Consider the following 23,942-nt stretch of genomic DNA (forward strand, 5'->3'; position numbering starts at 1 on the left):
ATTATGTAAATAAACTTTGCTATTTGGAATCACAAGGACAAGTCTTATTCTTTTCTAATTCCTTAAGTACTTATCACTCAGATTTTTAAACAATTTGTTTGGTTACTTAAGGATTTTCCTTCATGTAGTTCTTTTGTAGTTTAATAATATGATAACTGCGGTCCTCTATTTTGCAGGGTTCCTTCTTTGGATGGAACGGATCGACTTTCTAGGTGTCTTATTATATGTTACAACTGGCATGTGATCTTCATTGTTATGAACTATCTTTTAGGTTATGCTATGTAGCTTTGCAACCGGGGCGGATCTAGAGCAAACATTACGAGTTTCCGTGAACCCAGTAACTTTTGCATAGACCATGTATGTACTAAAAAATTCATTAAAAGTATAAGAATATTTAGCTTGGAATCCAGTTCGTTGGTCCAATTATCATGTGAATTAACTTGAGATTGTTATAGGAACCCATAAGCTTAAAATTTTGGATCCGCCTCTGTTCGCAACCATTGTTTATCATGAAAAGGGTAGTCCACAACTATTATCTTTACTAGTGATACTTGAAATTACGAATTTCCGGATCTCTTTCGCTTATTATACCATTAGGCGTAGAGGCATCAAAGTAATGATGTTCACCTTGCACTTGACCTATTTTAAAAAAATTCTTCTTGCCAAGTTTATCTCAACCGCACACTCAAATGCCTTACAAAAATCATGTTGTTGAAGGTTTAAAAATGTGTTCATAGCAATGTACATTTTATGTTCTTCATGCCCTTGTTGCATGCTTGTTTGAAATAGGCATCTTCGATTTTGTGATTGCCCATATTAGTAGAACAATGATTTGCTCATCTCGGCACAACATATTCCACTCACCTTGGAACAAAGTTAGGGCTGGACTATCTCTGGTATTATTTCTCTCTGTTCTCCTATTTTCCTCATCTCTGATAATCTCATGTCTTCTCTTCCTCATTAAGGGGGATGACTTGTCCAATCAATTACGGGTTGATGGTTTACTAGCTTTGGTGGTCATATTAACTACTTATGATTGCTTATGTGAATTCCTTAATATCATTTTTAGAAAGAGTTGATTCAGCATTCTAATGTTTTGACTTTGGATTGCTTGTCTTAGATATTAACACTTATGCAAGTTACCCTAAAGGGAAGAAGCTTTACGATGTCATGTTATAATTCCATATATTTTGACGTTATTTATCTCACTTGCTTGTTGTTTGGATGCTAATTTGTGCGACAATTGAGCTTAATAGAGTTTATTTTATGTATAGGAATGCTTGGACATGAAGTGGAGAAAAGTTGCACGAAATGGTACATCAAAGCTACAAAATGGAATAATAAAAGAAGACGTGCAAGACAATGAAAATTCATGGCCATAGACAGTGCAAGGCTTTGTCCATGGCACTGTCATTGGCGCCTCTGACATTGCCTCGGGGGGAAATGTTGGCGCCTCTGATAGTGCCTCGCGGGGTAATGTTGGCGCCTCTGACAATGCCCCGTGCCGACGATGCTATCCGAGCCAATTTTATTTTCTCACTATTTTTGGACATGTAGACTTCAGCCCCAACCCTATAAATACCTCCTAAACTTAGTTTTTAGAGGGTGAGACAATATTGGAGAGGCAAAAGGCTACGAGAACACTTGGGAGCAACGAATCACAAGAGTTTTCTCTTTCGTTCTTCCTTAATATATATTTTAATGCTTTCAATTATTATCATGATTGTTAGCATGACTATGAATAACTAACTTGTTAACTAGGGTTTTGATGGAACCTCTTGTAGGATAAATTCTTGTTATGTTTTTATATAATTGAGTCGTTAGATTTCGCTACTTGTTCAACTACGTGTTTGTTGTTGTTGATTGAATGACCATCAATTGTGCTTAGTGTGTATTGCTTGAGAGAGGGTACGCATTTAGGTAGTTCTTAAACAACATCACTCCTAACATATGTGAGAGATCAATACGAAGGGTTTAAATGCGGGATTAGAGACAACGAAATCTTGATGCGATCGTAGTGAGCGGTGAATTAGTGTCAGTTAGCGTAGTTCGAGAGAATATGTCTAGTAAATTATGGTAGTTGCTCGAGATAGAACTATGACACCCGAAGTACTCACGATCGGTAGAGAATAATTCGGCGAAATTATAGAAGACATAGCGGGAAGGATTCCGACAATTGGGGAAATCATAACTCTAGATCTACTTAATCTTGTCTACAACCCTTAATATCCCTATTTATTAATTACTAATTTAATTTATTAGTTAATTAGTTAGACATAAGAATCTTAATATTTATAACTTAGGAATTGTTCGAGCTTGTCTTCTTAGTGATAGTAAATAGTTGTAGCTAAACCTTAGTTCTGTGTGGGATTCGACTCCGGACTTTTAGATCAGATTATATTTGCAGTGACCGCTTATCCTTTTTAGGACTAGAGTTGCACATGACCACTTTATATGACCTTGATGGTACATGATTTAAGTTGCGCAATATCTACAAAATTTGTACAATCTACTTTTTGTATTTGAAAGTTATGCTAGCTTTACTGCCATGAGAGGAGTGTTAGGGATACAGTAGATATGCCCTAGATCCAATCTCATATTCGATGATTTAAATATATTTTTGTGAACGTAATTTGATATAAAAATATATGGCATCTGATATTCTTTTATCATAGTTATTATTAATTATTTGATTAACTTGATAAGGTCCTTGATTAAATTTTGAGACTTGACATTGTGATGGAGATCATGATAATGAGAGTGAAGTTTCTTATAATTTAATCTAAATTTGTTCTTGATAATAGGATTATTAATTTAGACATTAGTAATCCGGTTAGATCAATATTTATGTGATCGTCTTTTTTGAATAAATATTAGTTGATCTCATTAACTAAATCACATAGATAGATGATGTATATAGAGATATGATCATTGAACCGACTCATTGGATAATTCCTAATGGTTAGAATTACCATAAACTGTCAATAGGATATTCTCTTGAAGAATGTGATGTAAGAGTTTTCTTTGACCTGAGACCGTCATAGTAATTGACAAGTTATTTATTGTGCTTTGATACTAGAAACCTATGGCCCTAGGGCGATAGTTGAAAGAATATTGGGTACGATTAAATATTTATAGAATTATTGATTGATCAAGAAGGAATCTGTCAACTCTTGGTAATGAATTTAAGCTCCATGTTGTCATGAATTATAAACGATCAAATTAAGACCTTGGTCAGGGCAATTGAATGAAAGAAGAAAAGAGTTTCTTAGGTCATTCAATGGTCGATTATATTTAACATGAACACATAGTTGGTCGCCTATTAGGATTTGACAGTTAAACCATATCCTAGGGTGACTCAGAGCTATAAGGACAGAAGGAATTACTACATTATTCTTCTACGGGTTCTTGAGAGTAAATTGTATACTTCATTCTATCCGGTCGTTAAGGAGTGTTGCTAGACGCCACCCTTGATTAGTATATTGATGTGATCAATTTACTACCGGCTTAGTATTGAACCTATGGGGTCGCACACTAACGAGTGTTCTGATCTTTGCTAAAGGATTAATTACTTTATTATTTGATAATTAAATTAAAGAATTTAATTAGTCAAATAAATTTAGTTATTAGTCCAAATGAAATATTATTATATTCTTTGCTAGCAAAGAGGATATAATTAATATTGTAAACAAATTAAAATTTTCTATTTGGAATAGAAAATTAAAATATATCTTTTGATTATATATATATATATATATATATATATATATATATATATATATATATATATATATATATATATATATATATATGTGTGTGTGTGTGTGTGTGTGTGTGTGTGTGTGTGTGTGTGTGAGAGAGAGAGAGAGAGAGAGAGAGAGAGAGAGAGAGAGATTAAATAAAAAGTATCTTTGCAAGATCAGCACAATTGAGAAAACCCAAAACATAATTGGAAAGGAATAAATCAGATTAGATAAATAAGCTCTGGATGGATTCGAATTTTTTATGAAAAAATTGTACAAAGTTTATTTTTGGAATAAACTTTTACCCTAAGTAAATCATTACCTCAACCAAATAGGAAAAAGGTTTATATGTGATGCTATATAAAGGGTGATGGAGAAAATTTGCGAAAAAATCACTTTGTGAAAGTGAGAGTGCAATACAAAGTAAGAGAGAAAATATAATTACAAGAAAAATATTTCTTGTTCTTCTACTTTTGAGTTGAGGTTTTGAGAAAAATTTCAACACAATATGTTCATTTAATTTGTTCGCGGGTTTCATTTATCAAAGAGTCGATAACAAGGATCGGTCTCGGTGTGGATATGCATAGAGTCTCGAAGAAATTTTGAAACGAGACTCTATTCACCAGGTACGTCTTAGATCCGATCTATTGACATGTAAATAAATTTTAAATACGAAAAGATCTTCCTATGATTGTTATTATCTTCCGTTGCGTCTTACGAACACCCAAATGCAATCGTTCAAGGAGTTATGCCGCATCTTGCAGATTATTTTGCCTTTGCGGATAGTAAATGTTCTGTTTGCTTTACGGAATCATGAAGGTTGAACATATACCGGAAATGTAAGTAGCGAGACACTCGTGCATCATAAGCATGACATAAGCAAGTGTGTCGGATCTAGTGTTGTAAATATTAGAAGAAATTTTTAAAATAAAACTAACTGGAAAAGTAGTACAGTAACTTGCAATTTGATCGCAACCTTTTGTAGTCATAAGCAATCTGTTTTTATAAATATAGTGTATTATATCATTTATAGTCAAACTAGTGAGGTGTTGTCCGGGCCAATAATGCAATTATTTCAAATAGTATTCAATAAATGGTTCTGCAAATTATTTTTTCTCCTACTTCATCAATTCTATAGAAGCCTAAATTGTCCAAGAAAAATGCCATGTTCCTTCGTCTGATTTGGTATCTTATATCAATCGAGAAAGTGAGATAAAAATAGGACTTATTCTTAGAGATGTTTCTTCCGTTGCAAGAACGAGAAACCTAGATAGGCAACATTTGTGGAGTACAATAAATATTTTCAACCAAGCTGACATTGTAAATGCACGTGTAATACCAGTTGATATATATGATAATTTAATGAAGGATTGGAAATATACTCTTCTTTTGCTGAGCGTTCCAATAGCTTTTTGCCGTTTTGTTCGTAAATATGCTACACTACAAAAAAATACTCTTACATCACATACGTAACTTTATTAATTCTTTGTCCTTGCCAATCTGATAGTAAGCATGTGATATTCTGTGGCATCACCCAATCAACAGCAAAAAGTTTAAATGGTTGATGGATTCTTTGTCAGTTTTTACACACATAACTGAGAGTCCTCTTCTTTGCCAATTATCTTGGCTAAGACATGCTGCCTCGACAGCATTCCACACAAAGTAGGGCATTTTGGTGTGTTGTTTCTGTCCTCCATGTCATCTTCTAAGGCCACTTGTTGTCCCAGTTACTATCAAGCTTTTGGAGAAGATTGTAGCAACTTTTAATAGAGAAGAAGCCATTATTGCTAGTAAGCCCAGTTTGAGAGTCCATCCTGCTGTCATCAAAGAGAGATTGGCTGCAAAAGTGTGAAAGGTGACTGATATCTTGGATTTGCATATCATTAAAGTTTTTCTTTAACTATAGATGTCATTTAGAGTTGACAAAACATTCACCAAATATAAGCATTTTTGTTCTGGGTTAAACTACAAAGAGTAGGGAACTCATCCTTCAATATCCATGTTTCAATACAACTATTTGTCCAAAATTTTGTCTTCTTTTTCATCCCCATCTTCAACATGATACTGATGTATCAGGTTGTTTACCTGCACTGCTAAAACATAAAATTGTAGGAAGCATGTAAATTTTACATAGCACATCCTCCCATAGATTTAACAGAAGGTGTACATAAAAGAACGTATAATTTGTCATCAATCAAAAGTAAATTGATGTACTTGATAGAAGGTGATATAATTGATGTACTTGATGCAAAATTCTAAGTAAGGTGCTCTTCAAATTATCACGGCAAAAAGGCAGGACTCTGATCTTTTATTCCTGCAAGGTTGAGAAAGCAAGACTGTTCTCGGTCAATGTAACGACTCAACCGGTCGTTTTGACTTTTAGAACCCCCTTCCCCTAAATAAAATTTCCAATATATTCTTTAAATAATTTATGAATTGTGGGGATGGTTGGTTCGGGATTTGGAAGTGTTTGGGTTGAAATCGGAACACTTGGTTCCTTAAGTTGGCTTTAAAGGGCAAGTTTGACTTTGGTCAATATTTTGAGCAAACAGATTCGGATCAGTATTTTGGCAGTTTCGGTAAGTCCGTATCGTGATTTAGGACTTGGGCGCATATCCGAAATCAAATTCGGAGGTCCCTAAACCGAGATATGGAATTTTGATGAAATATTAAAATGTTTAAGTTCAAATAGTGATCGGATATCTAATTATGTAAAAACGACCCCGGAATAGAATTTTGATTATTCCAACAGCTCCGTATGGTGATTTTGGACTTAGGAGCATGTTCGAAATTTTATTTGGAAGTCCGTAGTTAAATTAGGCTTGAAATGGCTAAAAATAAGAATTTAAGTTTGGAAGTTTGACCGAGGAGTTGACTTTTTGATACCGGAGTCGGAATCCAGTTTTAAAAATTTTCATAGCTCCGTTAAGTCATTTATGACTTGTGTGTAAAATTTGAGGTCAATCGGACTTGATTCGATAGGTTTCGGCATCGAATGTAGAAGTTGGAAATTTCATAAGACTAAAGTTTCAAGTGAGTTCGCACAAGACCCAACTTTGAACGAGAATATCTACATATATATATGGAATTATGTGATGTTCTACCTATCAAATGAAAGATCTTCGAGTCTAGTTTCTAACGCTTTAAACCGTTCGTCATTCGGACATTTCTACAAGAAATTATGATCAAATACCCAAAGGCTGTCGTGTAGCTCGCTACAGAGCTCGCGAGACCGGGTGTAAGACCAGGCTTTAGCCTGGCGAGGCCAGGTGTTATACCAGGCTTTAGCCTGGTGAGGCCAGCCAAAAGCCAGGTTTAACCCGGCTTTAGCCTGGCGAGGCCAGGCCTGTCGCCTGGTCCGGAATTTTTAGAGTATCCATTTTTCTATTGTTATAACCCGACCCAACTTCGATAAATAAGCCTTGAAGCTCATTTTGGAGCAAAAATCTGATTTTTTTAGAGAGAAGGGAGAGTGTTCTAGAGAGAGGAAGAAGCTCAAGTACTTTGTTCATCAAGATGTTGTTCAAGCTTTGAAATCCAACAAGGAAATATCATAAGATCTTCACCCAAGAGGTAAGGTTCTAACCCCTAGTCTTCAATTTCGAGTTTGGGTAAAGATGGGTGATTAAGAGTATGATTCTTGGGTGTAATAGTATCATTTATACATATCAATAAGGTTTATGGAAAGATTGTTGAGTTCAAATGGGTATAGATTGGGTTGAAAATGGTAGAAATCTTCAAATACTTTAATTGAAGATTTGAGGGTCTAGTTGATGTCGGAATTTGATGAAATTTGTATGGTTGGACTCGTAATTGAATGGGTTGTCGGATTTCATAACTTTCACCGGATTTCGAGATGTGGGCCCCACGAACGAATTTTTAATTAATTTCGGATTTTTTATTAAAAATGTAGTGTTTTCTTATAGAATTGATTCCTATAATTTTTAGTGATTGTATCAAATTATTTTGGCTAGATTCGAGCCAGACAGAGTTGGATTATCATGAAAAAGGTCTTATAGTGGATTAAATTGGAGCAAGACGAGGTAAGTCTCTTGTCTAATCTTGTTAGGGGAAAATTACCTCATAGGGATTAAATTGAATAATTATTGATAATTGCGGGGGGGCTACGTACGCACGAGGTGACGAGAGTCCGTGCGTAGCTACTATTAATGCTAAAATTCGGGTAGTTTAGGACTCAAAGCATGAATTACTTGTGTAAATTGTATTCTTTGTTTAATTAATAATAATTGATATATCTATATATGAATACATTGTGAATTTTCAGATAAAGATATTAAAGGATAGAAACCTTATATGCTTGATTTTCTGTTTAAATTAATTAATTATTAAAAGAAATTATTCTTCCTCCCGAATTTATCTCTTAATAAATATACTCTCCTTCCGGAGGTACATAAGAAAATGTCCTCCTTTCTTGTGGAGCGGGCCGAACGCCTCGGCAGGATAGATGTATCTATGGATCGCGCCGCACGTCCCTCGGCAGTGTACACGACACTCTGGATCGGGCCGTACGTCCTCGGCAGAAATCGTGCTTAATAATAATAATAATTACACGATACTTTGACGGTTTATTGCAGCTTGTAAAGCTATTTGATAAATTGGAAATTCATTGAAATTGAATTTATGGGTCAATAATAATAATTGAAATAAACTAGAATATTTAAATCAACATGATTCACAGAATATAACAATAATTTATTTAACCAACAGAACTAATTAAATTCTTTCAAAATGCAACAATTCTCAATATATATATTAAATCCTTCAATTTCAATAAAAATTCCAATTTATTAAATAGCTTTAAATATTCTAGTTTTATTTCAATTATTATTATTGACCCATAGTGAGTGTCAAAGTCGGCCATCTCGTCTCTACCACTTCGAGATTAGGCTTGATACTTACTGGGTACACGTTGTTTACGTACTCATACTACACTTGCTGCACTTTTTGTGCAGGATCTGAGATAGGTACTAGTGGAGGACCTATCATCACATATCCACGTCATCCTGAGGCATAGTGGTGAGCTGCCTTTCTGAGCCATTCTGCAGCTACCAGTATCTCTTCTTATATTTATATTCTGTCTATTTCATTTCAGACAGTATTCGGAGTTTTGTATAATCTACTAGATGCTCATGCACTTGTGACACCGGGTCTTGGCACACACATTGATAGAATTTGGTATTTTATGATTTTCTTGGATTAAAAGTTTAATCAATATATGTTTGATTTATCAGTTTGCTTGCCTAGCTGTAGTGTTGGGCGCCATCACGACCTATAGATGAAATTGGGTCGTGACAACATGGTATCAAAGCACTAGGTTCACGTAGGTCTCACGAGTCATGAGCAAGTCTAGTAGAGTCTTGCGGATCGGTACAGAGACTTCTGTGCTTATCCTCGAGAGGCTACAGGACTGTTAGGAATACTTCTCTTTTTGATTCCTCATCGTCTGATTCGATTCCTTTGAGGCTTATGCCTACATTTCCTTCATATTCAATCTTATGCGACGTGAAGCGCTTGTTATAAATTGGGGATTGAGGAAATATTTAATGGTACTACAGATGTAGTACAAGTTGCTTCTCCCTGTGTAATTAATTGGGCTATTGTCGTCGCCTTGCGAAAGGCCGATCTGTCATTTCAAATTAAGTATCAGTACTACCTAAGGTTTTGAAATTTGGCATTGATTGTTATGACGATTCGTGCATTGTTATCGCACAGTGTTTATGAAATGGTAAAATGCTCGTCTATGTGTCGGGGCAGTAAACGACTTGAAATAAGGTTTTCTCAGTACATGATTCAAAGGTTCCATGTTTTAATTCTAGCGGAGAAAAGGAAATCGGACTATGAATGTTCAGGTTTGGGGTTGATGGAGTAACGAAGTTTGATATTTTCGAATGTGGTAGAGTTCTCAATTTTGATGTGGTGTCATCGCCTTGTAAAATGCGTTCACCGGTGTTATGGTTTTCTTCAACTCGCCTTCATGACGGGGTGTTAGGAATTGGTATAGGGGAAGCAGTCGTTAGAGATCGCGGTGTGCAGTGATTCAGGATCGAAGCATCGTTTTAGTGTTGATGTCTCAAGAAAGATGATTGTCAGAAAGGTTTAAAGCTAGTAACGAGCTATTGGTTCAAGTGCTATAGAGATGGATATTGAGTTAAAACAACAACTGGGCAGCGAAGGATGAGGAAGGACATGTGGTAGGTGCCTTGCGGTGGTTAGGCTCCGAAAAGGCCAAGTGTAAGAAAACAGAAGTAGAGTAGTTGCTTAAAGGAGATGGTTGACCAAAGTGGGAGAGTGCTAAGGTAGCACATGGGTTACTTGGTAGGATGATTACACGTCTTGAGGAACGTTTGGAGTGATTTGGGATGTAGAATGGACAATGACTAGGTCTACGGACTTAAGTTGCAATATTAGCTGCTATATTGAGGAAGATTGGATACAACATTAGGGAGTTGCTTGATATGAAGAAGGATACAACATGACTTTGCATTGGAAGGTATTGTCGCACCTCTAGTTGACGTCCGTGAGGCGTGAACGGACTGGTGCAGCTGGTGAATGAGCCTGGACTCAGGATGATTTACTGATTTCGTAATAATTGCACCCAATACAGCGACATTGGAATATGTCGGCATGTAATTTCCACATGTGGGTTATCACATGTGAGCAGGTTAGCGGTCGTGTGGTGTTCACGAATCTTTTGCGAAGAATTTTACTGGGTACCCGGTAAGAGATTTAATATGTAAATATGGCTAGTGGTTTGGAGTGTTTATTAAAGGTTAATAGAAGAATTTCGAGAAATTTGGCAAGTTGCATGTGCAGGATCATGCCGACGATGAAGAAAGAATCTCGGTGGACTCCAGAATTTTGTAATTTGTAGCTTCAAGCTAAGATGGCGAGCCCCACTGTCTATGATTGGATTGTGTAGTGTCACCTTGTGCGGTTTCTGGTTATCGGTGTATTGGTGGGTCATTACAACTAAGGAAAGAAAACATCGGTGGTAATTTGAGCAAAGGATTTGGGGAATGTGTGCCATATTTGGCCTTATCAATTCATATTCAGGTTTGTGGGAAGACTCAGAGTTTATGCTTCGTGTAAATGTAATGCACAGGAAGAGTGAGACAGTCGGGTGTTTCCTTGAGAAAGTGTCCATGTGCTAGTAGGGCCTTGGAGTTGATCATGTATGGGAACAAGTCAGAGCAAGTGACTCTCAATAACGGTCCTAGTGGATTCAAAAAAAAAAATTAAAGTGTGGTGTCTAAGGATCTCGAGTTTATAGTATGGTTGAGTATCGAGCTTTTGCAACAGATTATTACACGGGGCTTGGAGTACTCTACGTTATCTTTAGGTTGTGGTGTAGCATTGGAAAAACCGAAGAAAATAACTTCGGATTCATAAAAAGAAGTATCAGAATAGGTGTATCAGTTGAAGATGTAAAAAGTGTGCACAAGAAGGGATATGAGATAATTAGTGGGTTTTGAAATAGCGTGGTCTCGTGAAATAAGGTCACTTGGGATGAGTGCGGATTTGAGTTCGTGATGTAATGAATGGAGCTATTATTATTTCTAAGGCAAGTTGAGAGTAAATTGAGAAAAATAAAATAAAAAATTGGCTAACAATGGTTGAATCGGAACGATGGTGTTAATGATCAATTCCTTCATTGCATTGAATTATGCATGTGATTTGTGGCAGTACGTGCGAGGCTTGACGACCGCCGTAATTGATTTTATTTTGGGGAAAAAAAATCAAGTATTATGACATGTTATGTGTAGAGGGATCCCAGAAGAGTTATGGTGGTTTAGACCACTACCTGAGGCCGGTATTTTCTACGGATATGGGAATTCAGTCACGTGTTGCAATGGTTCTCTTGAAATGAGTTAAGAAGAAGGTTTCTATATGATGAAGTGTTTACCCTATTAGTGGTTTGGGAGTTATGATGGAATTCTTGTACTCTTGCGCATTAGCATGGTTAAGTGCACTAAGTAGCATGGGATTCGAAAGTTGAGGGTTTAAGATCTCGGTTCGGGGTTGACAAGGATGTTATGAGCTCGGATGAGCAGGAACGGGGTTTTAGATGTTTAAAGTAAGATGGTATTGTTTTTGGCATCATCTAAGGTCGATGTCAGGTGTAAGAGACCTTGTGTATTGATTTGTGGATTCTTGATATACTTTACAGCATTTTGTGTAACCAGTAGCATGAATGTGCAGACTTGTTACCTGGTGTGGAAGGTCGTGGGAGCATGTCTCACGGAAATATTATGTAAAAGTGACGTGTAGTCACTTGATTGAGTGAATATTGAAACCAAGTTTGAAGATTGTGGTAATATCGCTGATTCGAGAATTTATGCCTGGAGGGCGCTTGGTTCATTTGGTTGTGGACTGTGAAAGTTTGTTCCGATTATGACGGCTATTCTTGTGTGTTATGGGAAAAGGGTTTATTATGGATCCTTGAAAGGTTATTAGCCTAGACCTCAGAATCGGCTTGAGGTCTGTGGATGGATTTAAATATGAATACGGGCTCTATATCAGTCCGTATGTGTTCATTTCAGCATAAAAGCTCCCTATGGAGGAGTATTCGGACGTTGGATGTCGTTTCGTCGTCGGTTATTTCATGTAATACTATATTGTGCCGTGTGAGTTATGAAACAGCTTGATAAATTTCTTATATGTTGAGGTTCCGCAGAGCGATGGTGTTATGTGAGCAGGATGGCTCTCGGAATTCAGATTATACGTCGCACCATAGTTGTGCTTGAGTTTTGTAGCGTATGGCGATGTCGGTCCTTCCAGGGATGGTATTATGCACTTAGCGTACTTGTGTCTGATATTCAGATATTTTGTAGTAATGAGCATTCTAGCTCGGTAAGTATTTCCTTATAGATTCTTTATGTGCGGATCGGGTGGCACGCCGCCACGGGTATGTTGTTTGGATCGGGTTGCACGTCGCAACAGTGTGATGTTGAGTACAGTCCCCTATATTTTATTTTGTGTGTTTGTGTCCCATTTTCTGAGGAAGGTTGATGACATCTTTTTAATTGTCTAATTAGTCACGTGGGTTGAGAAATCCTTTCCAGAGTTCATTTTTTTTATGTATCGCAATCGAGTCTGTAGCTTATTAGCTCATTGTGGCGTCATATGTGGCTTTTTGATCATGTCTGAGGTGGTTTATTTCCTGAGCAGCTTATACTTGGTGAGACGAGATTATTGGATTTTGGATCTGTGCGATCAGATTATATGGAGTGTAAAAAAGAGCAAATACCATTATTTGGTTATAATGAGGCAATGGTTCTTGTCATAAGGAGAAACTCAATAATTGTTGACTCGGCAGTTGATTATGAATTTCTACACATTTCTTCCATCGTGGAAGCATTTCAAGAGTTGGAACATGACTTATATGTATCATGAGGTGTGTTGTAAACATCAGATTCGTGAAATTTTGGCTATTGTTATCAGAGGATGTTATTATAGTCATGTGAATGATGCGGTGCATGGTCTAAATTCAACAAAGGTATGCAATCCTGTATTAGTGCATCGTGTAGTGATTGATACGACATTCATAGGTTAGAGACAGGCATGGTGGAGAATTCTGGATCTTAGAATTGTGCTCTAAGGCTTATTTGCTTAAATAAAAGGGAGAATTTTAAGATTGGCTCGAGTTAATGTGCTCAACTGGGTGTGGTAGCACGGGTAGGTGCATGAGGTGTTAAGCAGTAATTTTGGATAACTCTAGATCACTCCTTAGCACGTTCGAGGACGAACGTATATTTAAGTGGGAGAGAATGTAACGACCCAACCGGTCGTTTTGACTTTTAGAACCTCCTTCCTCTAAATAAAACTTCCAGTATGTTCTGTAAATGATTTATGACTTGTGGGGATGGTTGGTTCGGGATTTGGAAGTGTTTAGGTTGAAATCGGAACACTTGGTTCCTTAAGTTGGCTTTAAAAAGGCAAGTTTGACTTTGGTCAATATTTTGAGCAAACAGATTCGGATCAGTGTTTTGGCAGTTTCGGTAGGTCCGTATCGTGATTTGGGACTTGGGCGTATACCCGAAATCAAATTCCGAGGTCCCTAAACCGAGATATGAAATTTTGATAAAATATTAAAATATTTAAGTTCAAATAGTGACCGGATGTCTAATTATGTGAGAACGACCCCGGAACAGAATTTTGATGATTCCAACAGCTCCGTATGGTGATTTTGGACTTAGGAGCGTGTTCGGAATTTTATTTGGAAGTCCATAGTTAAATTAGGCTTGAAATGGCTAAAAATAAGAATTTAAGTTTGGAAGTTTGACCGAGGAGTTGACTTTTTGATACCGGAGTCGGAATCCAGTTCTGAAAATTTTCTTAGCTCCGTTATGTCATTTATGACTTGTATGTAAAATTTGAGGTCAATCGGACTTGATTCGATAGGTTTCGACATCGAATGTAAAAGTTGAAAATTTCATAAGACCAAAGTTTCAAGTGAGTTCGCACAAGACCCAACTTTGAACGAGAATATCATATATATATATATATATATATATATATATATATATATATATATATATATGGAATTATGTGATGTTCTACCTATCAAATGAAAGATCTTCGAGTCTAGTTTCTAACGCTTCAAACCGTTCGTCATTCGGACATTCCTACAAGAAGTTATGATCAAATACCCAAAGGCTGTCCTGTAGCTCACTGCAGAGCTCGCGAGGCCAGGTGTAATACCAGGCTTTAGCCAGGCGAGGCCAGGTGTAATACCATGCTTTAGCCTGGCGAGGCCAGGCCTGTCGCCTGGTCCGGAATTTTTGGAGTATCCATTTTTCTATTGTTATAACCCGACCCAACTTCGATAAATAAGCCTTAAAGCTCATTTTGGAGCAAAAATCTGATTTTTTTAGAGAGAAGGGAGAGTGTTCTAGAGAGAGGAAGAAGCTCAAGTACTTTGTTCATCAAGATCTTGTTCAAGCTTTGAAATCCAACAAGGAAATATCACAAGATCTTCACCCAAGAGGTAAGGTTCTAACCCCTAGTCTTCAATTTCGAGTTTGGGTAAAGATGGGTGATTAAGAGTATGATTCTTGGGTGTAATAGTATCATTTATACATATCAATAAGGTTTATGGAAAGATTGTTGAGTTCAAATGGGTATAGATTGGGTTGAAAATGGTAGAAATCTTCAAATACTTTAATTGAAGATTTGAGGGTTGAGTTGATGTCGAAATTTGGTAAAATTTGTATGGTTGGACTCGTAATTGAATGGGTTGTCGGATTTCATAACTTTCACCGGACGATGTGGGCCCCACGGACGAAGTTTTAATTAATTTCGGAATTTTTATTAAAAATATAGTGTTTTCTTATAGAATTGATTCCTATAATTTTTAGTGATTGTATCAAATTATTTTGGCTAGATTCGAGCCAGACAGAGTTGGATTATCGTGAAAAAGGCCTTATAGTGGATTAAATTGGAGCAAGACGAGGTAAGTCTCTTGTCTAATCTTGTGAGGGGAAAATTACCTCATAGGGATTAAATTGAATAATTATTGATAATTGCGGGGGGGCTACGTACGCACGAGGTGACGAGAGTCCGTGCGTAGCTACTATTAATGCTAAAGTCCGGATAGTTTAGGACTCAAAGCATGAATTACTTGTGTAAATTGTATTCTTTGTTTAATTAATATTAATTGATATATCTATATATGAATACATTGTGAATTTTCAGATAAAGATATTAAAGGATAGAAACCTTATATGCTTGATTTTCTGTTTAAATTAATTAATTATTAAAAGAAATTATTCTTCCTCCCGAATTTATCTCATAATAAATATACTCTCCTTCCGGAGGTACATAAGAAAATGTCCTCATTTCTTGTGGAGCGGGCCGAACGCCTCGGCAGGATAGATGCATCTATGGATCGCGCCGCACGTCCCGCGGTAGTGTATACGACACTCTGGATCGGGTCGTACGTCCTCGGCAGAAATCGTGCTTAATAATAATAACAATTACACGATACTTTGACGGTTTATTGCAGCTTGTAAAGCTATTTGATAATTTGGAAATTCATTGAAATTGAATTGCAGCTTGTAAAGCTATTTGATAAATTAGAATTTTTATTGCTATTTAATAAATTGGAATTTTTATTGAAATTGAAGGATTTAATATATATATTGAGAATTGTTGCATTTTGAAAGAATTTAATTAGTTCTGTTGGTTAAATAAATTATTGTTATATTCTGTGAATCATGCTGATTTAAATATTCTAGTTTATTTCAATTATTATTATTGATACATAGTAAGTGTCAAAGTCGGCCATCTCGTCTCTACCACTTCGAGATTAGGCTTGATACTTACTGGGTACACGTTTACGTACTCATACTATACTTGCTGCACTTTTTGTGCAGGATTTGAGATAGGTACTAGTGGAGGATCTATCATCACATATCCACGCCATCCCGAGGCATAGTGGTGAGCTGCCTTTCTGAGTCGTTCTGCAGCTACCAATGTCTCTTCTTATATTTATATTCTGTCTATTTCATTTCATACAGTATTTGGAGTTTTGTATAATCTACTAGATGCTCATGCACTTGTGACACCGGGTCTTGGCACACACATTGATAGAATTTGGTATTTTATGATTTTTTTGGATTAAAAGTTTAATCAATATATGTTTGATTTATCATATGGCTTGCCTAGCTGTAGTGTTGGGCGCCATCATGACCTATAGGTGAAATTGGGTCGTGACAGTCATGTTCCCAAAATAGTGAAAGAGATGAATATAGAGAATGGAGGTATGATTCTTTATTCTCGAGAAAATATAGGTACATTACCAATCACGGTAACAATTAATGCATATTGAATGATAGCAATTCGGTAAGACCATTTTGTTACAAGGCTCTAAGCATTTTTCGCATTCATCTTCTCTCAGCTTTGAAGATGGCAAATTTAGAGTCTCCTTTCTTTTTCTTCTGAGAAATTTCAAAGTCGTGATTTACAACTTTACTATTTCCCAGCTCTATAAGTTAGAATGTAGCTGGTGTAATGATGGAAGTATAACACCTGCAATTTTGTCGTTATCAAGGGCAAAGGTTCAAGCACAATTAAGGTAAGGAATCTGTTCGTAAAATGAGTACGTAAGAAACTAAGTGGATTATAGGAGAATGAGCAACGAACCATAAAAGCCTCTAATAGTTGCTCTGCTTCCGTGTCAGAATATATTTGGTTGGTCTCTCATCTGTATGTACCTGCTAAAGGAGAGGGAATGTTACGAAAATGATAAAAGCAGGTAAAAGTTATATAAGACTGCTTCCACTACATGATAAGACTGTACTACTATTGTTGTGTCACTAATAAAGTGCGGAAAAGAAAAATATTGAATATTCTTCAAATCCAGTGTTGCTAATGCACTTGCCTGGAAAGAAGGTTAAAGAATAATTACACACTGAAGTAATAGTTGACATGCAAACTATTACATAAAACTCAAACTTGGAATCTGCCAACCAATTTGAAGAACAAAATACAGAGTAACTGAATCTAGAGAAGACAAATCAAGTGAAGGAGAAACATACAATGAAGAACAAAAGAGTTGCGAATTTCTAGTAGAATCACAAGCAACATGAGAGGAAATGTCAAATTTGATGTATTTCATGCTTTCTTTACAAAACCTATGTATATCTCGGTCACACTCAATTCGATGAGGTTCTACAGTAAAAACAAATACACTATGTATTTGTAACTAAATAAATCCACGGCATCAATTGGCGAACTCCATTTTTCAAAAGCTAATCAAGGCCAAGTTACATTCACGAAAAATCTTCAAATTCCTTCACAATTTGAACTATCTACCAGATAAATTATAGTAACTAATTAAAAAGTTACGACATCAATTTGTTTTAATCTGTGGATATCTGAAATTTTAGCAATTTATAGAACCTTCACGTGAAATCTCTAACAACGGCGACTTCTACATGCAAAAAAAAAATACACACAGTATGAATCTATTATTTTAACTAACCAAAATATATAATAAATTTTCATAATACAAGTTGTAAATTAATCCACGTATGATATTAACCAGACCATTTTATATCAATAGTAGAAACAAAGAAACTTTTCGCAATAGACATGAAAACTACCTATCGTCGAAATTGATATTGATGTACTTCTTAAATACCTGAAAATTAAAGCGTTAAACACTTTAATTCATAATATTAATAAGTACATAAATGACATAGAATGAAGAAGGATTAAAAAATATCAATGAATGACGTACAACTATGTTCAGAAGCTTCTGAAATAATTTGTATCCTCTGTTTCTCTATTGGTTCTTCCTGGTTGACAGAGAAGAGTGAATACAAATCAACGCTCACCTGATAAACTAAGTAGCTTAGAAAATGGAGTAGAATGATAAATCAAAGTAGCACCAAAAAAGCGAGAACACAGTGAATAGCACGAGCCCAACACTCTGAATAAATATTGCTTGTTAGCATACAGACGGCCAAACTGTTGTGGAAATGCATATACTCTATATTCTTTTCTGTTATGATCGTATAAAATACACTATCAAGTATAAAGCGAATGAAGTCATATAAAATAGACTCTCAAGTATTAAGTGAATCGAATGTAAGAAATAGACTAAATAAATTTTAAGATACCATTAAATGATATATCTTTGATGCGGAAGAGGCATTAGTTAGAACCATTTCACGACACGTTTGGGATAAAAATTTGCTTCTGAAGTAACAGCAGAAAGAGATCACAGTTCTTTCTGAATTTTTCTCCTTTCGTAGCCAAGGGAAGAATTCCTAGGACTAATTGTGTTTTGTTTAGTGGATCATTATCATGGTTCTTTCGATTACAAATATAAAAGAAGAAAGAAGTAGCTTAATTAGAAGGTAGGGGGAGAAGAAGAAAGGATCATAATCAACCCAAACTTTGGGAGTCATTTTTTTTTGTGCTAACATCTACCAATATCAGTTTTATAAAAAGAAGATAATCTCTCTAAAATGAAATTCGATAGCCAAGAGGAGCTATGGAATTTCGGACAAACTTAAGCACCACGATACTACGTAACACAACTCCATGGCTCAAGCAACTCTTGTGGTATTTTTTCTCTGTAGAACGTGTTTGTTGAATTCCTAATTGTAGAAACTTACATATATGGTATACTTTTAGTTAGATCATTGCTAGATTCATGATTATTCTTTGGCATGTGATGTTTGACTTACACATAGGGTACACACATATTGACTCTTCTAATGCATAATCCACATATAAATGAAATTACGATTAGTTGCAAAAAGAAGGAAATGAAAAGGGTAAAAAAATCGAATTCAGAATGAACAAGAGAGATAGGCGCCAAACCTTATAAATGAGGACATGAAAGAGATTTAGAAAACTGGAAGCAAGCATGTGCAAGAACAATCTATCCAACAGAGTAAACACAGAAGCACATGAGCTAATTCATTGTATGGCAATTTCATTTGAAGACATGCCTCTCCCTTCTCTCTTGGAATTGTAGCAACCCTGTAAACCAGCAAATTAGTTCATTACAAAATGAACTCTGAGTAGACAGAAACAAGAATTAAAATATATCAGCCGCAAAATCATCACCATGTCCAACGTCCAAGGCATGAAAGAAACAACTGCATAAAAGATTTGATATTAATGGTGCTTTTTCACAGGAATAAGGGAACTAATTATTTGGATTAACGGTTAAGTTACTATGGAAGTGCAAGTATTTCTTTTTTAAAGCCTAATCCAAAATATGAAGTTTCAGTCAGATGTTATATTCTTTGATGGCACAACTCATCTTTTTGACAATTGATGTGAGAAATCAATACACCATTTGAGTAATATATGATTTTGGTGAAGATTAGCGTGCTAAATGTAAGAGCAACTGGCTAACAATTTGGTAACACAAAGTTCATATGTCAATGTATTCATTCAAGAAAGAAAAATTATTGAACACTGAATTTTCTGGTTCTTCACATTAGTATGAAGTTTGTTTCCGCAACAGAACATTTTAAATAAATATCCTTCTAACCGTGTCTAATGGGTGATATGTCAGAAATTAAAATTATGCAGCGAGAAAGAGGAAAACATAGAGGCACAAATCAACAGTCTAACTAAGGGTATGCAGAAGAAACCAAAAAGATCTTACTCAAATTGCAACCAAAGAATGAGACCTGAGAATACAACATACATGAGAAATCTAATAGAAAAACTGATTGAATAATTTTATCAAACACCTAGAGAACAAAATCGATTCATATTACACTTTCTCTGGGGAATTCACTCTCACTCTCTACTCAGGGGAAAACACAAACACCTAGCATATCGCCGAGGACCAAACTAAATCAATACAAGAATACCTAGTAGAAAATGATAATACACAGAGCGGAGTGAGAAAGCAGAAGCATATCAAGAGAAGAGGTGTTTGCAGAAGAGGTGTTTGCACGTTGAGCTTTTCACGAAGTGTTGAGAGAAATCAAACGGTGACTTAACAGTTGTCAAAATTGGGCTACACGTGTTGGGCTGCAAATAGAAGCCGTAAGCTAATAATGGGCCACATGTTGACCATGAGCTGCCTCCCCATTTATAGTATAGGAATATATTTGGGAAGGAAACTAGAAGAAAAAGAACCATTTCCAGGCGTACATAATTCAAGATGTAAGTGTTAATAAAATGTTTTCGAGATGTGTCATATTTGCAAATAATGAAATACTATTTATGCCCAAACAATTTGTTAACTTATCTGTTACGAAGCATTCTTCGGATGAATCTGATTTTGTGTTTTAAAAATATTATGCCAAGGTCACTTTAATTTCCAAAGGTAAGTTTTACTAGGCGGTGGTTAGACCGGTCATATTGTATGGGGTGAGTGTTGGTCAATCAAGATTTTACATACCCAGAAGATGAAAGTAGCAGAAATGAGGATGTCGAGATGGATGTGCGGGCATACTAGGATAGATAAGATTAGGAATGAGGATATTCGGGAGAGGGTGGGCATGACTCCTGTAAATGACAAGATACGGGAAGCGAGACTTAGATGGTTCGGGCACGTGCGGAGGAGGAGCCTAGATTCTCCGATTAGGAGGTATGAGCGGTTGGCTCTCGCAGGTACGAGAAGAGGTAGAGGGCGGCCTAAGAAGTATTGGGGTGAGGTGATCAGGCACGACATGGCGCGATTTTAAATTTCCGAGGACATAGCCCTTGATAGAAAGGTGTGAAGGTTGAGCATTAGGGTTGGAGGTTAGGGGGTAGTCGAGCATTTTTCCTCGCTGTGCTGGCTAGTCTAATAGTATTTTGTCTAGGACTGCTAGCAGTTTTTATTGTGTTTCACATTTTTCTGTCTTCCACATTTTGGCCTTTCCATTTATTTGATGTATTTTACGATGCTGATACTACTTTTCTGGTTTCTGTTGTTGTTACGGATCGATTGTCTCTGAGCCGAGGGTCTCCCGGAAATAACCTCTCTTTCCCTTTGGGGTAGGAATAAAGTCTGCGTACACTCTACCCTCCCCAGACCCCACTAGTAAAATTCTACTGGGTTATTGTTGTTGCGTGAATTATTATATTAGCTTAATAATAGTCCTTACTCCTTACCAAAAGAACTACATTAGCTTAATTGTAAAGTTAAATAGAAATTTCGTATACATAAACTTCGAGGGAAAAAAGCAAAATCGTATGCACAAAAGAAAAGGGGAAAAGGGTCAAATATACCTCTCTATTTTGGTATATTGTTCACATTTACCCCTTCGTTATACTATTGGGCCTGTGATGACCCAAAATATCATCTTTAAATTTAATAAATAATTTTGTGTTCTAAGACCTCGAAAAGCACCATTTATCATTCCTCGACTTGCGTGCGCAGTCCGTAAAATTTTCCGGAAAGTTTTCATGTGAAAAAATGATTAAAATGTGAAATAGAGCTTTAAAACTCAACTGAGTTGACTTTGATTAATATTTTTAGCAAACGGACCCGGATCAGTATTTTGAAAGTTCCGATAGATCCGTATCGTGATTTGGGACTTGGACGTATGCCCAGAATTTAATTTGGAGGTTCCTAGCACAAGTTATGACCATTTAATGGAACTAGCAATTTAAAGGCTAAAGATTTCCAAGTTTGACCACAGGGTTGACTTTTTGATATCGGAGCCGAAATCCGATTCTGAAAATTTGAACAGCTCCATTGTGTTATTTATGACTTGTCTGCAGAATTTGGTGAGAATCGGAGTTGATTTGACTTGATTCGGACGTCCGGTTGTAAAAATATAAGTTTTAAAGTTTTCTTGGAAATTTCCTTTGATTTGGTGTCTGATTCGTAGTTCTTGGTATTATTTTGGCGATTTGATCGCGCGAGCAAGTCAGTATGATATTTTTAGACTTGTGGGCATGTTCGGTTTGGATCCCTGAGGGCTCTGGTAAGTTTCGGATAGGCCACGGGATGTTTTGAACTTGGAAAATTTTGCTGGTATAACTAAACCTGTTGCACGTCTCTGATCTCGCAATTGCGAGATCAGGCTTCGCAAATACGAAATAAACATGCCTGGCAATTGTGAGGTATCTATCGCAATTGCGAAGAAGGCCTAGGCCAGTATGTTCTCGCAATTGCGAGATTTTCTTCGCAATTGCGATGGGAGTCTGGGAAGGGCAGGTTCGCAAATGCGAACATCTACTCGCATTTGCGAGGTTCAGTGGTTGCAAATGCGATATTTTCCTCGCATTTGCGAAGGCAGCGGGATTGTGAAGGGCATCGCATTTGCGAAGCTCAGGTCGCAATTGCGACACCTGCAGCTGAGTAAAAAGGGACTTAGAAGGGATTTTTCATTCATTCTTCAATTTTTCGAACCCTAAACCTCAGGAGGCAATTTTCGGGAGATTTTTACGGAAAAATATTGGGGTAAGTGTTCCTTATCCTATATTGATTATATTTTATGATTTCATACTCATTTATATCATGAATCCATGAATTTATGGGAAAAAATAGATTTTTATAAATTCTTCCAAAAACAAAAATTTAAGATTTGAAGGTCCATTTGATATCGGAATTGGATAATTTTTGTATGGTTGGACTCGTCTCGGAATAGGTGTTTGAATTTCGTAAGTGTTTCCGAGATTTGAGACGTGGGTCCCACTGCCGAATATTTTAATGAATTTCGGATTTTATCCAAAAAATTAGTAAATTCATATGGAATTAATTCTTATGATTTGTATTGAGTGTATTGAATTGTTTGTGAATAGATTTGAAGCTTTCGGAGAAAAATTTAAAAGGAAAAGCTGTGGTTGAGTAATTGATTGGAATTTACAAAGCGAGGCAAGTGTCGTGGTTAACCTTGACTTGAAGGAATAGAACCCTTAAATTATTTGTTATGTGAAATGCATGTGAACGACGTATAGGTGAGGTGACGAGTGTCTATACGTCGTTAAATTAATTGTTTGCCTGCTTACTTGAAAAATCATAAATTATTTTAAATCATGAATTAATTATTATAATAATTATTCCTCTCCTATTCTTTGCCAAATATTAATTCTTGAATTTTTGCATTAATTGTTGCATGTTATTTGAATTATGTATTTTAATTGTTATTTGTCATTTAGCATATTAAATATTAAAATGCCTATTTTCTCCCTGATTTTCATAATAATTTGTTATTTGTCATTGTTTGTTTCATAATTAAATCAAAATTATTGTATGCTTATTGTCTTATAATTTTATATTAATTGTTGCATTTATTGTGGAAATTTCTTCTATAAGAATTGATTGAAATGGTTATATTGGAGGATCGGGTTGTACGCCGCAACAGACTTATTTAAAAAGTCCATATTGGAGGATCGGGTTGCACGCCATAATAGATTTATTAAAAAATCCATATTGGAGGATCGGGTTGCACGCCGCAACAGACTTATTAAAAGTCAATATTGGGGAATCGGATTACACGCCGCAACAGACTTATTAAAAAGTCTATATATACTTGATTGAAATAAATATATAACAGACTTATCAAAAGTCAATATTGGGGGATCGGATTGCACGCCGCAACAGACTTATTAAAAAGTCTATATATACTTGATTGAAATAAATAAATATATAACAGACTTATTAAAAGTCAATATTGGGGGATCGGGTTGCACGCCGCAACAGAACTGAATGTGAAAATATTGTGAGAGCGGGTTGCACGCTGAAACAGAATTGAATGTGAATAT

At 36.0% G+C, this 23,942-nt stretch overlaps 1 long non-coding RNA gene across 6 annotated transcripts; it reads right to left on the minus strand.

Annotated features, from left to right (window-relative positions):
* Positions 1 to 5,076: 5,076 nt before the first annotated feature.
* On the minus strand, positions 5,077 to 20,293 carry LOC142170761 (uncharacterized). 6 transcript variants are annotated; one of them, XR_012700254.1, is made up of 6 exons: positions 20,108 to 20,293; positions 19,098 to 19,259; positions 18,007 to 18,103; positions 17,870 to 17,907; positions 16,908 to 16,978; positions 5,077 to 5,833 (listed from the first exon to the last, which is right to left on the minus strand). It is a non-coding gene; the product is annotated as an uncharacterized LOC142170761 (long non-coding RNA). The 6 variants fall into 6 exon arrangements; XR_012700260.1 differs by having other exon boundaries at positions 5,077 to 5,557; positions 18,007 to 18,064; positions 20,108 to 20,289; XR_012700258.1 differs by having other exon boundaries at positions 5,077 to 5,560; positions 18,007 to 18,064; positions 20,108 to 20,289.
* Positions 20,294 to 23,942: the final 3,649 nt, after the last annotated feature.

Source organism: Nicotiana tabacum, chromosome 2 (genome assembly GCF_000715075.1).
Source record: "Nicotiana tabacum cultivar K326 chromosome 2, ASM71507v2, whole genome shotgun sequence".
Taxonomy (NCBI): Eukaryota; Viridiplantae; Streptophyta; class Magnoliopsida; order Solanales; family Solanaceae; genus Nicotiana; species Nicotiana tabacum.